This window comes from Phyllostomus hastatus, unplaced genomic scaffold (genome assembly GCF_019186645.2).
Source record: "Phyllostomus hastatus isolate PE091 unplaced genomic scaffold, TTU_PhHast_1.1 phas_scaffold_501, whole genome shotgun sequence".
NCBI lineage: Eukaryota > Metazoa > Chordata > Mammalia > Chiroptera > Phyllostomidae > Phyllostomus > Phyllostomus hastatus.
The window spans coordinates 3064281-3079782 of NW_025334033.1; the positions used below are offsets into that span (position 1 = coordinate 3064281).

A 15502-nucleotide genomic window follows, 5' to 3' on the forward strand; every position below is an offset into this window, starting at 1 on the left:
GGTGAAAGTCCAGAATTTAATTTTCTGTTGAACTGGGCCTTGGAGAAAGTGGGCTGTGAGTCATACATGGGTGATTATATGTTTTGTTTTCTTACAACATCAACTAGCTGTCCTTCCATCTGTGTCATGTGGAATGTTCTGTAGTTCACATTTTTTGGGTCATATGGATAAAGCAGAGTAGTGTCCTGAACATAAAGCCAAAACCTCTGCCAAGCAGAGATGGGAAGAGAGAGGAAACTGGTTTCTATCCCAGGCTGCAGGCTCACAATACAGCCAGCATCTCAGTGTATGGAGCAACCAGTATAGTTTCATAAACAAGAGGCCCGGGTCATGTAAGAAAATGAGAGGTAGATCCAAAGTGATATTTTAAAATCACGTAATGTTAACATACAGGGATATTTATTGCAATTTATAAGATGGAAAAAGAAAGGGAGTATCCAAATGTCCAATGAAAGGGGGCGAGGAAAATAAATTTTTGTATATCCATAAAAGTGGATTTGTAGTCACGTAAAAGAATGGTGTGCATATATACAAACTAACAAAGAATGGTGAACAAGCAACATTGGAAAACGAAGACAGCCAAAACAATACACAGAACAGAACATCTGGCCTCACTATGTGTGTGTATTCGTACACCACATGTAATAGTGGTAACCTCTGGGAGTGGCCACGAGATTTTTTTCATTTTGCATTGTACAATTCCATATTGTTTGAATATATCTCAGTGAATAGGCACAGGATGGCCAACGGTGAAAACGTCTTTCCTCCTAGGACATGAAAAATAGTGCACTGGTTAACCATTCTATATAGACAAAGTAAACACCGTCTGTGGCCTGATCCGTGGCTTTTGGAAAGGGGATGGAGGGGAATAAAGTGACTGGAACTAGCACATCTGCTATCTTTAGCACATGTGCCATAATTCACAAACAAAATAATTTTTATTTACCTTATTTTTATGGTTTTTAAGCCTTAGAACAAAAAGAACAAATTCTGAGAAGTGAAAACTAATTCTCATTTCAGCATGAAGCTCTCCAATGGTCAGTTCAATTTGTCCTTGAAAACAGAAGTCAGAGTTTCTGAATCAATCTGTGTCTTCAGCTAGCGTTGTGACCTTGAATTGAGTCATGTGATCACTAATCTGACAGTTTCCCTACCTGTTAAAGTTGATAGTAATAATCCTTACTCTTGCATTCCTGAGTGGGGTGTTGTGAAGTTTACTAAGATCATGTTAGCAAAATGCTTTGAGCTCTTTAGATAAAAGGCTCAATATAAACACAAAGTCTTATTAAGATAATTATACAGTGATTTTACATAGTTAAATTTACATGCAATGCTAAGTGTAATGTTGGAAGTCATTTTATGGAGGCAGAGAAGGAGATCGGCTTTCAATATCTGAAAATGAAATTCCTCACACATTGAAAACAGATAGAGTAGAATCATTTGCTTTCAGAATAAAATAAGGAACAGTTCTTACAGGACTTAGTTTTGAGAAATGATTCAAAACAATGAAAGGTAAAAAAAAATTAAGTTTCTCTGTTTCAAAACGTCTTTTGAAAAGCAAAATGATCGCTTCTTCTTTCCCCTGAAAGAGGAAGAAAATAGAAAGAAGCTCTTGAAGAATTTGTTGGTTTAAAAAAAAGGTTTTGTCATTAACATTACTGTGAGGTGGTGAAACCTGTCTGGCCCACTGTGTATACGGAAGGTTGACTCATTAACGCTTGGCAAAGTCTCTTCCCCGGTGGCACTGTACCAGTTGCTCCTTTGATGGAGCAAGGGAAGTACATCTTCTGCACTTTCCTTCGTCTCAAGCTGTCCTGAGAACCCATCATGTTTGCTGCAGGCTCCTCACCCTTTGGCACCATGGGTGCATGCTACTACTATAATCCAAGACATGGTCAGTCAATTTCAGTCCCCAAGATTTGGAAGTGCCGACACAGGAGGTCAGTAACCCCAGAGGAAGGTAAGCTCGGAAGCAGAAGCCCGTGATCTTGTCTGCAGGGATTGGGGTGGTGGGGGAAGGTTTCTGTTTACAGTAGAGATAAATCTATTCAGATGATCAGAATTGAAATTCCTTTTTAGTTAATAATGCTTTTAATTTGCTAGAGTTTATGGGCTGACCTATGAAAGAGGAGTCGTTGGTGAAGGTCACTGTTTGGCACGTGGCAAGTTGGCTCAGGTGTCCTCCAGCTGTGACCTGCAGGGTTGCTGGTCTCAAGTTTTAAGAATCATACTATCTAATATCAACATATTCATTCAATTACATTGAACAAAGCTAAGGATTAGTCTGTTCATTTATAAGGGGAGGTTTAGGAAAAATCTTCATCTAGAGAGATTATTTTCATCATAAAAACTCTGGAGTGTGAATGTGATTAGTTGTATTTATATGAAGATTTTATATGTTCTTTAAAGGCAGGATGATGTAATGAAAAGCTTTATCAATATCAAGAAATATTTAATCTATATTATTTACCCATAGTGTATTAAAACACTTTGCATCTAATCTTTAATATGGACATTGTTTAACTCAGGTTCTTTGCTTTTAATATCTAATATGGACATTATTAAAATGTAAGAAAAGGAGGTTTTCTTCTTTCCTAGAAGACCAGTCCCTTATTCCTATTAAACAGTTTTGTGGTAGTGAGGTAGAGACTATCTAACTTCATGTGCAAATTAGAGAAGTTACAAAGGAAAAATAAGTTAAAATTAAAAAATAATTTTAGCCTTAAGGGAGACATTGACATTTTTCTGTTTTCCAATTTCTCCCTATTTGTTGGTGCTTGTTGGCAGTCATAATCTCTGTTTTTCTGGTTTGTTCTAATCTTTTAGATGTATTTCTTAGTATGCCCTTGAGAATCTCTGTGTTTGGACAGAGGATCATCAATGGCCCCGAAGAGAGTGGATGTTAAACTATGGGGAAAGTTATTAATAAAGCTAATGAGAAAATCTCTTAAGTTATAATTGCTTAGTGGCAACTAGCAATTAAAACAGAAAAAGCTAAAGTTCTGTATAGAGCATATTAAGCAGTGAGTCAAATAATTTTAAGTTTGCAAGCTGTGTTTTCTGCTCTAAAAGCATTTCTTAAAGAGATACATGCATATGTATTCACATTTACTTAGAATTCATAGGATATTATCTTATGACAGAAACAGAAACAGTTTCAGAAAAATTCTGTCCAAATTCACAACACATACTTATTTTGATTTGGGAAAAGAAATATTTCCTTCCTCGAATCATGAAGGAGAGAGTATTTGTTTCCCTTCCCTGCTACCGTCTCATCACCAATAACCTAGACTAGATGAATAATAGGCATTTGAATGCAAAACCGAATTTTATTTGTAGTTCAAATACTAATTTGTTATATGGCCCTGAGTATGTTTTATAATCATTGTTTGCTTTAGTTGTTCTTTCTTTAAAGAGATTAAGTGTGCACTTCCTAGCTCATCAAAATGGTACAAAAATGCTGTTTGCAGTATGATCATCTCTAGTAGATGTAGATGAAGCATATATCAGAAGTTGTTTACTTATTGGAATTATTTATTAGTGATTCATTTATTAACTGTACTTTCTTATTCTATATATCTATAAATTTTGATCTTTGAAGGACTCAACCTTATTGAGGTACAAGGAACAAATATTAAGCTCACTTCATATTGAGATTTTTTCTGACAGCAATTGTTAAGGTTAAATCATGTATTTTTGGGGAAAGGTGTTCAATAGCATATCCTAGTTAAATAAGAATACTTCAAGAAATGAATGCACCTTGTAAATCTCTCAGACAACCCTTGTATTTCTCAGAATGCCAGTAATCAAAATGCAGCTATGGTTTCTATAACCTCCAGATTTTAAATTACTCTTAAGTAGATGCAGGATTTCTGCATCATCTTCTTTATGGCAGGAAATTACAAACACGTTTGTTGTTATTGCCAGAATCTGAGGGCGTATAGCTTCGAGCAGTGGCACCTGGATTTGTTTTCTTTCTCTTTTGGAGTGGGGGCTGGGTGCTAGTGTGAGCTGATAGAGGGGAGTAAGTTCTTTGCCAACACTGAATAGTTAAAAAATCTTTTCACATATTAATCACCCAGAAACTGTACTACTAAAGATGGGCCAGTAGTTCCCTTTGACTACTGGAATAGTCTCAAAATTAGATCTTTTAATTTACCCTTACACTATATTTTCTTCTCCCTCTTGATATAGAAGTGATATGTCTGCATATGAGATAGACTTTAATTTCAAATAGAATATTTCTAAATTATTGCAGGATCATTCATTAGTTCATCTTAAAGGTGGGTCATTGACTTTAGTGTCATATTTCATTCGTTATCGTAGTAAAAATAATAATAGTAGTATTAGTGGTAATAAAAGTATTAACAACCATTTTGAGTGCTATATAAAGTACTTTAAATATTTCATTTTCTTTAATCCTCACAAAACTCTTGGGCGGATTTCTATTATCTCCATTTTATAGATGAAGAACCTGCCCAAATGGATGGATAGTAATCTTTCTGAATCCAAGGCCTATAATCTCTCACTATTCCATATTTTTCATGAAGGAAAAAATTCATATTTAGTATGATTTGCCTTTATAGTTTATAATCATGTTTGGGTTTTCATATGAATTACTTTCCTGTTACTGCTTTTATCACAGGCAGTTTAGCTGGGAGAGGTTGGAATGAGGTACCAACAAAAGTGAACGAAAGTAATTTAATTGGGGAGGTTGAATGCATATTGAAGTTTTTGCAAGTTTTGTCATTGGGTGAAACAACAATTAATGTGAGCCAAGGATACTTTAAAATAGCTAGAGACTTCTCCCAACCAGATGTAAAGAAAAGTAAACAACTAGGCTTCCAGAAGGGGATACATGGTACTGAAAAACATACAATAAAAAATAAAAAGAAAAGAAAACCAGGCTACCTACTCTATAGATGACCGCCAGTGAGAAAATTAACCTAGTTCTCATTTTTTTTCCTCTATAAAATGGTGATTCAAGTAACATTGGATGAACCAAAAACCAGGGACATAGCTAAAGTTGTGGTTAGATTGCCAGTCTTCCTGTACATGTGTATATACATCTTTAAACTAAGGGGCTACAATCCCCCTCCACCCTGAGAAAACTCTTACACAGCAAGAACCACCTGAGAAACATTATTATTATTGTAAGAGTGTGAGAGACTCCATTTGAACAGTGATGTAGCCATGGATCTTCTGGACAAGGGTCACAGGTTATTGTGGTGGGGGGTGTCTGTAATCCGAAGCCAAGGCCTGTAAAACCACCTGACTAGAAAGGGTTAAGAGTCAAGCAATGATGTGGAAAGAGAACTTCTAAGGAGTAACTAAAAACGTGTCCAGAAGCAGCAGGATGGGAGCTAAGGCCAGATGTAGGGACTTGAGAGGCAAAGATGAGTGAGAAAGAGCAAGTCCAGAGGAAACAGGTAAGCAGTTCCAGTTACCAGGTGCAGGTGTGGTCCACAGCTGGATTTCAGGTGCTTAGTATATTGTGGCTTGTGGGAGAACCATTTGCATTTAAAAGGCAGGCACAAGGTAGTTAAGGTGGCTGGTGAGACATCAAGTCTCCTCTGATCAAAATATTTTTGTGACTTGAGGATGAAAGTCAATTTCCTTAGCAAGGCTGTACAAGAGGGCCTTAGCCACCTGGCTCCTGCCTCTCTCTTCCATAAGTGGCCCACATCTCAGTCATAGTGAATCACGTGCCATCTGCTGAGCATACCCATTCTTTTACACGTACATGTCCCTTCTGGTTTGCCAAGTTAAATCTTATTCATTCTTCAAGTAATAAGTGTTATTTCTCCTGAGAAGTAGCCTGTTACTGATACCCACTGGCCCAGCCTCCACTCTCCTTGGGATGGCCTTAGGTAATCTACTCTTTGTTCCTTAGTACACTCCTTGTGACACATTACAAAAATTTATTTACTCCTTCATTTTCCTTATGGTTGCTGGACTCCTTGAAGGCAAGGACATGGTATTACATGATTCAGTGCCTGGCATAGTAGGTGCCTAATCAGTATTTTGACTAAATGGATAAATGAAGTTTTTATGACCATGTAAATATTACTTGTTAAATCGATACACTGATTATGCATTGAATCAAAGATGAGCACAGGTCACTTACCTTCTTAGGTATGTTCAGTAACCAGACCCTTGAACTTTTCAGTGGCTGGTTAAACAGACACTATCTAAATGTTTGTATGTTTGCCTTGGCAGTTGTGAGTCAGTAGATTGAGCGTCGGCCTACAAACCAAAAGGTTGCTGGTTCAGTTCCTAGTCAGAGCACATGCCAGGGTTGTGGGCTGATCCCCAGCTGGAGGTGTGTGGGACAAAACCAGTAGATGTTTCTCTTCCTCTCTTCCTCCCTCCCTCTGCTCTCTCTAAGAATAAATAAAATATTTAAATGTTTGCATCTTCTCAGTCTAACACAATAAGCAAAATAAAGGGAAAAAATGATTTCTAGAAGTTAAACATCTCACACTGATTAGTGAAAGTAGGATCATTTTCATTCATTTAATTATAGTACTTTATGAACATTTACGCTATGCATGCATTCAGGTAATGAGAAATACAGACTTTACAGTTGGGGTGAGACATTGCTGCAGCCATTACTCTTTATTTACTGACTGTGTTTAAGAAAGGAGCATTGTTAGTCAGGTGGCAGGGAAGGAAATTCTGAGTGCTTCAGTCATGAGGCAAGGAGAGACTCGTGTTTGTGTGGTGTTCTGGTGGTGTACACAAATAAACATGTGGATGATTCAAGTGGTTAAAGCAACAATCACTTGTTCCAGAAAACGCACAGATGTGACAGAGACAGGTCTCTGGGAATCCAATGACTACATTATATGGTAAACTAATTTCTGAAAATTTCTTGGAAAATATTCAGATATTCATGATTTCTCTATATTTATGTTTAGGTCTAAATATTCTGGAAGTGAGAAGCCAATTATTTCTCCTTCCATCACTGCGTTGAAGTTAGCCTATTACAGTACTTTCCTTAGAGTCCTGGGCTGCTTGATTCTTCCTCCTTGGACAAGCAGGGACTCCCAGGAGCTATACCCTACAGGCCTGGCCTGTGCAGAGGCTGAGGGGCCTCCTATCCACACTCTACAGCATTGAGACAAAGAGTAGGCACCAGCAGTGGCATCCTACAAGGTCTCCAGGTCAGAGAAGGTTCCCAGGGAAACCAAGTTGAGTTTCTCAGCAAAACTATTTGAGAGCAGAAAGGTAGGAAACCAGCTTAGGAGACCATACATGGAGAGCTGACAAGGGTGGAGCTTAACTAGGACTTGGATGTGGGGGGTGGCAGGCCTGGAGCTAAGGAGCTGGTAGGTGGCTGTGTTTCCCACACTTGTAGGTAAAAACATAATGAGAATAATTAAAGGGACAGTAGGGAGTAGTTTTCAGTCAGGGCTTTATTATTAAAGAAGGCTGCTTTGAGGTACAGTGGTGCTTTAAGGACCTGAATGAACTGTAAGGTGATGGTCTGGAAGGCAACAGGGCTGGAGAAGCTGATGCAGCCATAGAGCTGGCTCTGAGATGCAGCACCAAAAATCCAGTAAGCAACGTGCAGTATTCGATCTGCTGTGGTAATCTGGGTGGTAGTATTATCCCAGAGACTCTTGTCCAGAGGTAGAGAGCAGTTGCAGAGGTGGTGGGTAGCAGTACTGTTTAGACTTGGGTGTGGTGTGGGCTGTGGAGAAAAGTGCCTGAGTGTAGGACCCAGGATAATCTTTTTGTTTTCTGCAGGAGCCCAGGTGTTGACTGGAGGTGGAAGGTGGGGAACAGGGTTGTGCTTCATGGAGGAGCAAACTGTCATTGGTGAAAGTGGGCTTTATAATTAATTGTGTATACCCTATGTTCCCAGCTATTTCCTTAAAGAAATAATACAGGATAACAACAAAAATTGTGTATAGAAGGAAAGACTAGAATGAAGCCCATTGAAATATTTGTGGCAGTCATTCCTGAACACGGGGTCTATGGCTGACTGTTCTTCCTTCTACTCAAAGGTAGTTTCTAAACTTGCAGAATAAGCACATTCCACTTTAATAATGAAGGATAAAACAATTAACTTAAAAAAGGTAGATAGGAAGGATTGTAACTAAATATCACTGGCTTCACAGTTTTGGTCCATTTTTATAAACCACTAATTGAAGGGATAAGATGTGTAGATAGTTCAGAACAATAGATGATTCGAAGTCTGAGGCGGACCTGAGACACAAATATGTGGACATCCTCATCTTATTTAGTTCTTATGTAGAAGTGGACTGAATTCATGTCAAGGGGCCGATTGACCTTTGGGGAAGAACATGTCAGAATGCAATACACAGGCCAAGGTTTGGGAGTAGGGTATCCAGGTTACACCAATCAATGTAGACATTGGAAGCAATTATTTAGAGCTTAGGTTACTTGTGCCTTGGGGGTGTTAAATATTTTGATTGTACTTTGTCTATACGAATTTTGTTTCCTCATTCCCTGCAAAACAAATGAATACATACATACACATATATACATACATACATACATACTGTCTGTTGCCAACATGCCTAGTAGCAAAGGTTCTGGTAGCATCTTTTACCTTCAACTCATTCCTTGTACACCCGCATGCTGAGGGCAGCTATACTGTGGAGGCTAAACCTTTCTGAAGTGTAAGCACAGTAGCTACAGCCCTGGAGACTGGTATATCTCTCTCTGCCCTGAATGTCCTTCATTTCTTGCTGTCTCCACACATCGCATCCTAGCAAACCACATTCACAGCATCTATGTGTTTACTCCCATTATGCAAGTATTTATTATTATGCTATTCCTTCCCGTTGTGAGCCCTGGAAGAACAAACACAGTATCTTGTCCTTCTAGTAGCAATGACTATGGCAATGCACTTGAAAAATGCTAGATAAAAAATACTATCTAGCATGCTACCAGGGGTACAGGTAGCATATATGCCAGTCACTTAATGAACCAGATGCTTTGTAAACACCTTGTTGCCTCTAATGTCAGCATAGTGTTTTTTGTCATAGATTTGAAATTAAACACTAGGACCTGAAATTCTCCCCCATGTGTATTGAATGCTCTTTCATTAGGTATCTCCAGGGAACATTTTGATTGTATTGGATCACTGTGCTCACTACCTGTTTAATGGAGAAATAGCAGTTTCAATTTTTTTAATTAAAAAGTTTATGTAAAGAAACTACTAGGAAAAAAAACAAAAAGAGAATGGTAAAAACATTCCATAATCCAGCTACCTCAACTCTTTTTACAGAGACAGGTGTTTTTACATGACTACAGCCATTTATTTTATATATTATGTACTTCCATATTTATCTATGATTATTTCAAACTTTTTATATGTTAATACAATCTTGTTAATTATAGCTTTGTAATTTCAATAGATTATTATATTTTTGTATGTCAATGAACCATAATATTAAATCTATTGTTAGACAAACTGTTTCCAAGTTGAAACTAATAGAAAACACTGTGGTTAACACTGTTATTCACATAGCTTTTTGTTTTCATTAAATGATTTCTTTGAGGTGAATTTATAGACATATAAGTAGTAAAAAGATGAGTACTTTGTTAGTGTCTTAGTTCTTTTCAAAAATTTACACTAACATATAGTACTACCAATTCATATAAAATGGTTACTTACTCACAGGGACTTTTTGAAAAAACAGCTTTATTGAGATGTAATACACATGCCATACAACACACCCATATAAAATGTACGATTCAGTGGCTTTTAGTATATTCACAGAGATATACAACTATCACCACAATTAATTTTAGAACATTCTATCACCTCCCCTAAAATCCCTATACACATCAGCAATCCCCCACATTTCTCCACAATCCCTTCCAGCCCTAGGGTACTGCTAATTTACTTTCTGCCTCTATAGATTTGCCTGTTCTGGACATTCTATATAAATGAAATAATTCAATGTGGTCTGTTGTAACTGGTCTCTTTGACTTAGCACAATGTTTTCACTATTTATTCTTTTTGTTGCCAAATAACCTTCTATTGTATAGAAATATAGCACATTTTGTTTATTCATAAGTAGGTGGGCATTTGGATTCTTTCTGCCTTTTGGCTGTTATTAACAATGCTGCTATGAAGATTCATGTACAAGTTTTTATATGGGCATATGTTTAATTTCTCTTGGCAAATTCCACTCTACTGCCAGGTCATAGAATAATTCTGTATTTAGCCTTTTGAGGAAGTGCCAGATTGTTTCCCAAAGCCACTACACCATCTGTATTCCTACCAGCAATGTATAAGAATTCCAATTTCTCCACATCTTTTCCAGCTTTTGTTATTATCTGCCCTTTTGAGTATAGCCATCCTAGTGGTTGTGAAGTAGTGGTTCTTCATGGTGGTTTTGATTTGCATTTCAGAGGGGCTTCTATATTTTTTAATATTTATATAAAATTATAATAAAATTTTACATTTTAAATATAAAATATATTTAAAATATTACCTGTGAAAGGTTGAAAGTATTTTACAACCTATATTAAAATATATGTAATTTGTAGAGAGCATATGCAAAGCACCATGGAAAGCACACAGAAATGCTACAGTTCATAGAATGAGAGGGAAACATGCCATTAGAAATGCATATAAGGTAAGAAACAGCATACCACAAAAAATTTAAAACCAACACCTAAATCAATAACAGTTTATAGTTACATACCACTTTTTCACATGTATGTCATTTATTCTGAGTAATTATTATCTTAGGTGCTATATACAGACAGCTTTAAGAAAATGTTGAGGGCTTGTTTGTAGAACCTTTTTAAGGTTAATAAAATTATACTGTATGCGAAAGCATTAAAATTTTGATTGTCTTAACATTCTGACAGCTTGTTTCTAACTTTACTAATAGCAAATGGAAAACAGCTAAAGGAGTAGCAGAAGGATTTTAATTGAGATTTAATACATGTTAAAATAAAAGACTTAAAATTAGTCATCAAAATGCTTCATGCAGGTACCCTGCCCATTTTTTGACTGGACTGTTTGTTTGTTTTTGGTGTTGAGTTGTATAAGTTCTTTATAAATTTTGGATATTAACCCTGTATCAGACATAAGGGGTTAATTTGGTGAACATGTTCTCCCATTCAGTGGATTGTCTTCATTTTTTTTGATGGTTTCCTTTGCTGTGAAAAACTTTTTAGCTTGATGTAGACCTATTTATTTATATTTTCTTTTTTTCTTTGCCCAAGGAGTTATATCAGAAAAAAATATTGCTATGAGAAATGTCTGAGATTTTACTGCCTGTTTTCTTCTAGGATTTTTATGTCTTGAGCCTAACATTTAAGTCTTTAATCCATTTTGAGTTTATTCTTGTGTTTGATGTAAGAAGGTGGTCTAGTTTTATTTATTTATTTATTTATTTGCACAAATCTGTCCAATTTTCTCAACACCATTTATAGAATAAACTGTCTTTACCCCATTGTATGTTCTTGCCTTCTTTGTCAAATATTAATTGACCATAAAGGTGTGGGTTTATTTCTGGGCTCTCTGTTCTGCTCCATTGATCATTATGTCTGTATATATTTAAAAACAGCACAGTGCTGTTTTTTAAATATTTTATTTTTTATAGAATTTATTGGGGTGACATACAGATGGCCAATAGACATGAAAAAATGCTCAATGTCACTAATCATCAGAAAAATGCAAATTAAAACCACAATGAGATATCACCTCATACCTGTCAGAATGGCTGTCATCAATCAACAAACAAGTGTGGTGAGGATGTGGAGTAAACAGAGCCCTCATGCACTGCTGGTGGGGATGCAAATTGGTGCAGCCACTGTGGAAAGCAGTATGGAGATACCTCAAAACATTAGAAATATCCCTAACCAAGTAGCTCAGTTGGTTAGAGTATTCTCCCAATATGCCAAGGTTATGGGTTCAATCCCCAGTCTGGATACTTAGAATAATCAACCAATGAATGCATAAATAAGTGGAACAACAACTTGATGTTCCCCCCCTCTCACCCCTCCCCCTCCTGTCTTTCTTTCTCTAAAGTCAATAAACAAAAGCTTGCACAAAAATTTAAAATGGAACTGCCTTATGACCCAGCCATTTCACTTCTGGGAATATACCTGAAGAAACCTGAAACACTAATTTGAAAGAATATATGCACCCCTATGTTCATTGCATCATTATTTACAATAACCAAGATTTGGGAACAGCCAAAGTGCCCATCAGTAGATGAGTGGATAAAAAAGATGTCGTACATTTACACAATCAATACTACTCAGCTGTAAAAAAATGAAGGAAATCTCACCTTTTGTGACAGCATGGATAAACCTGGAGAATATTTTGATATGTGACATAACCCAAACAGAGAGAGACAAATATCATATGATTTCACTTATATGTGGAATCTAATGAACAAAATAAACTAACAAACAAAATAGAAACAGACTCCTGGACACAGAGAACAGACTGACAGCTGTCAGAGTTTAGGGGGGTTGGGAGGCTGAGTGAAAAGGTGAAGGGATTAAGCAAGAAAAATAAAAAGAAAAGAAAACCTTATAGACATAGACAACAGTATGGTGATTACCGGAGGGAATAGGGGGGTGGGGAGAGGTAGAAGGTAGTAGGTGATAGAAGGAGACTTGACTTGGCGTGGTGAACACACAATACAATGTACAGATGAAGGGTTATAGAATTATACACCCAAAACCTATATAATTTTATAAACCAGTGTCACCCCAATAAATTCAATAAAAAGAATATAGAAAAATGCCTTATTAATTTGCATTTATAAAAATCTTTCCTGAGGAGAATCACCATTAAAATGAGAAACAGAAGAGAAGCCCTGATGTGTGGGTGTGTGTCCTATAGATGTTATTGGGGGTGGGGAGGGGGTCCCAATAATCCTCAGAAAATGATCTTCCTATTTTGATAATACAGAATTTTACTTTTTTAAATTTCAAAAGTGTTCTATGGTCATTATAGAATATAGAGAGATTTATGAAAATAGAAAAAATCCTTTATCACCACACTTAGAAAAAATACTGTTAAAATTTATATTTTTTTTACTATGTTTTTATTATGCTTAAATAGAATTCCTATATTCAATATATAATTTTGGGGCCAATATATTATAAACCTTTTCCTATAATTTCAAACATTTTATAAACATTGTTTTAATTATTGTAAGATATTATGTGTAGGGAATGGGCCATCTGCTTACTATCATTTATAATTTTTCAGTGTTTCAGTAATGTGATAAGCATTTTTGGATGGGATTTTTTAACAGTGTGATATTTGGATTGGTTGCTTGCATTTTCAAATAGTTTCTTTATAGTAGATTCCTAGGAGAAAATTAAAGTGTCAAAAGTATAACTATCACCTGCATTTCAATATTTATTACCAAATTGTTCCTCTAAATTTTATTCAGTATATTCCCACTAGCTAAGTATCCATGCACTTATTTTATTTATTCATTTAAATGTATTATTATTAATTAAATTTATTATTATTAAACTTATTAAATTTATTTATTTAAATTGTTTATTTAAATATTTAACAAATATTTGGTGGGAACTTGCTGTGTCCAGGCATGATATGAAGGGCCAGGCCTAAAGGACATGCTGGCACTGTCCTGCCTTTTTAGAGCAGAATGCCTCTTTTACTGCTCTGTTACCAACATTGCATATTTTCAAGATTTTATTTTTCTGATTTGATGGGGGAATGTTGTATTTTATTGCTTCTTTAACTTGCTTTTGTTTTATTACAGTTAGTGATATTGAATACTTCTTGATATTCATTGGTCACTTGTCTTACTTGCCCTTTGGCCACTTAAAGTCTTTACAAAATATATGGAGGGGAATTCATGTAGAGATCAGAGTGGAAGCAAGTGTGAGTGTGTCCCACAGAAGGAGACACAGCTGACAAAGTGTTTGAGTCCATTGGCAAGGTCAGCATGGCCTTAGCCGTCATGGGAGGCAGGGTGAACTCTGCCTTGTGGAATGTGGATGCGGGGCACAGAAGCATCATCTTTGACGGGTTCCGTGGAATGCAGGACATCACGGTAGAGGAAGGGACGCACTTTCTTATCCTTTGGGTACAGAAACCAATTATCTTTGACTGCCACTCTCAACCACGTTACATACCAGTGATCACTGGTAACAAAGATTTACAGAATATCCACATCACCCTGCATAATTTTTTTGCGTCTGGTAGCGAGTCAGCTTCCCCGCAACTCCTCCAGCATCTGGAGAAGGCTGTGATGAGCGCCCTGCCGTCCACCACGACAGAGATGAATCTTCAAGTCAGTGTGGTACGCCTTGATGCTGTAGAACTCATCCCCCAGAGACAGCTGGACTCCAAACCCGTGAGCCATGACCTTATGGAGTGGAGCGAGCTACAACCTTCGGCCTCCTCCTGAATGACGAGTCCTTGACGCATCTTTCAGAAAAGAGTTCACAGGAGTGTTAGAAGCCAAACTGGTGGTCCAGCAGGAAGCGGAGAGGGACAGATTTGTGGTGGAGAAGGCCGAGCAGCATTGGGAGGTGGCCATCATCATCACTGAGAATGATTCCGAGGCCACCCAGCTGATTACCAACTCGCTTGCCACTGCGGGCCATGGCCTGATGGAGCTGCGCAAACGAAGCTGCAGATGGTGCAGCGGCCCAGCTCTCACTCCCTTCACTATCACCTGCCTGCTGGGGGCCAGTGGTCGTGGCCCTTCCAGCTGCCTCAGCGAGGCCTTCCCTGCCTGCACCTCCTCAAGCCCAGAGGGCTACAGCCCTGAGGATCTTTAACATCACCTTCCTTCTGCCCCCACCCTAGAATCACTGCGAAATTTCATGATGGGCTTAAAGGGAAGGAAGTAAAAGTAAAATCACTTCAGATCACTAAATATATCCATGGACACTATCATGGATCTGTATGTTGTCCTTTCACAGGGACCTCACAGATCTTATATTTGTGTTAGAGTACTTGGAGACATTTGTTAACTTAATTAAATGTGTTACTACGTTTGCTTCTAAACCAAGTACCCACCTTCATCATTTTTTAATTAAAAACTGTTTTTAATTACAGGTTACATTCAATAATATTTTGTATTATTTCAGGTGTACAGCATAGTGGTTGGTTAGACAACTGTATACTTTACAAAATGTTCCCCTTAATATTTTTAGTATTCAGCTGGCACCATACACAGTTAGTACAAAATTATTGACTACATTTCCTATGCTGTACTTTACATCCCTATGAGTATGATAATTTGAAAGGACCAATCTGTACTTCTCACCCTTTTTCACCCAGTCCCCCATCTTTGTCTTAAATGCACTTAGTCTTAAAGCACTCCCTAGACTAAAAGTGAATCACTCCTTCCTTGACTTTGGGGTAAGAGATGGCTTAAAAATGCTAATCAATTTATGACAGAATTGCTAGGTTGTTTAGCTTCTTCTTGGGCTAATTGTGGATCTTGGGATATTTTTAGTATTAGACATCATATAATTCTTTCCTGTTCTGGGAACTGAT

General features: G+C 37.1%; 1 protein-coding gene and 1 pseudogene across 2 annotated transcripts in view; both read left to right on the plus strand.

Moving 5' to 3' along the window:
• The window catches only part of FMN1 (formin 1), a 355246-nt gene that overhangs the window by 45129 nt on the left and 294615 nt on the right, over window positions 1-15502 (plus strand). The window lies entirely within an intron of this gene.
• LOC123808274 lies at window positions 1861-14778 on the plus strand (annotated as a pseudogene).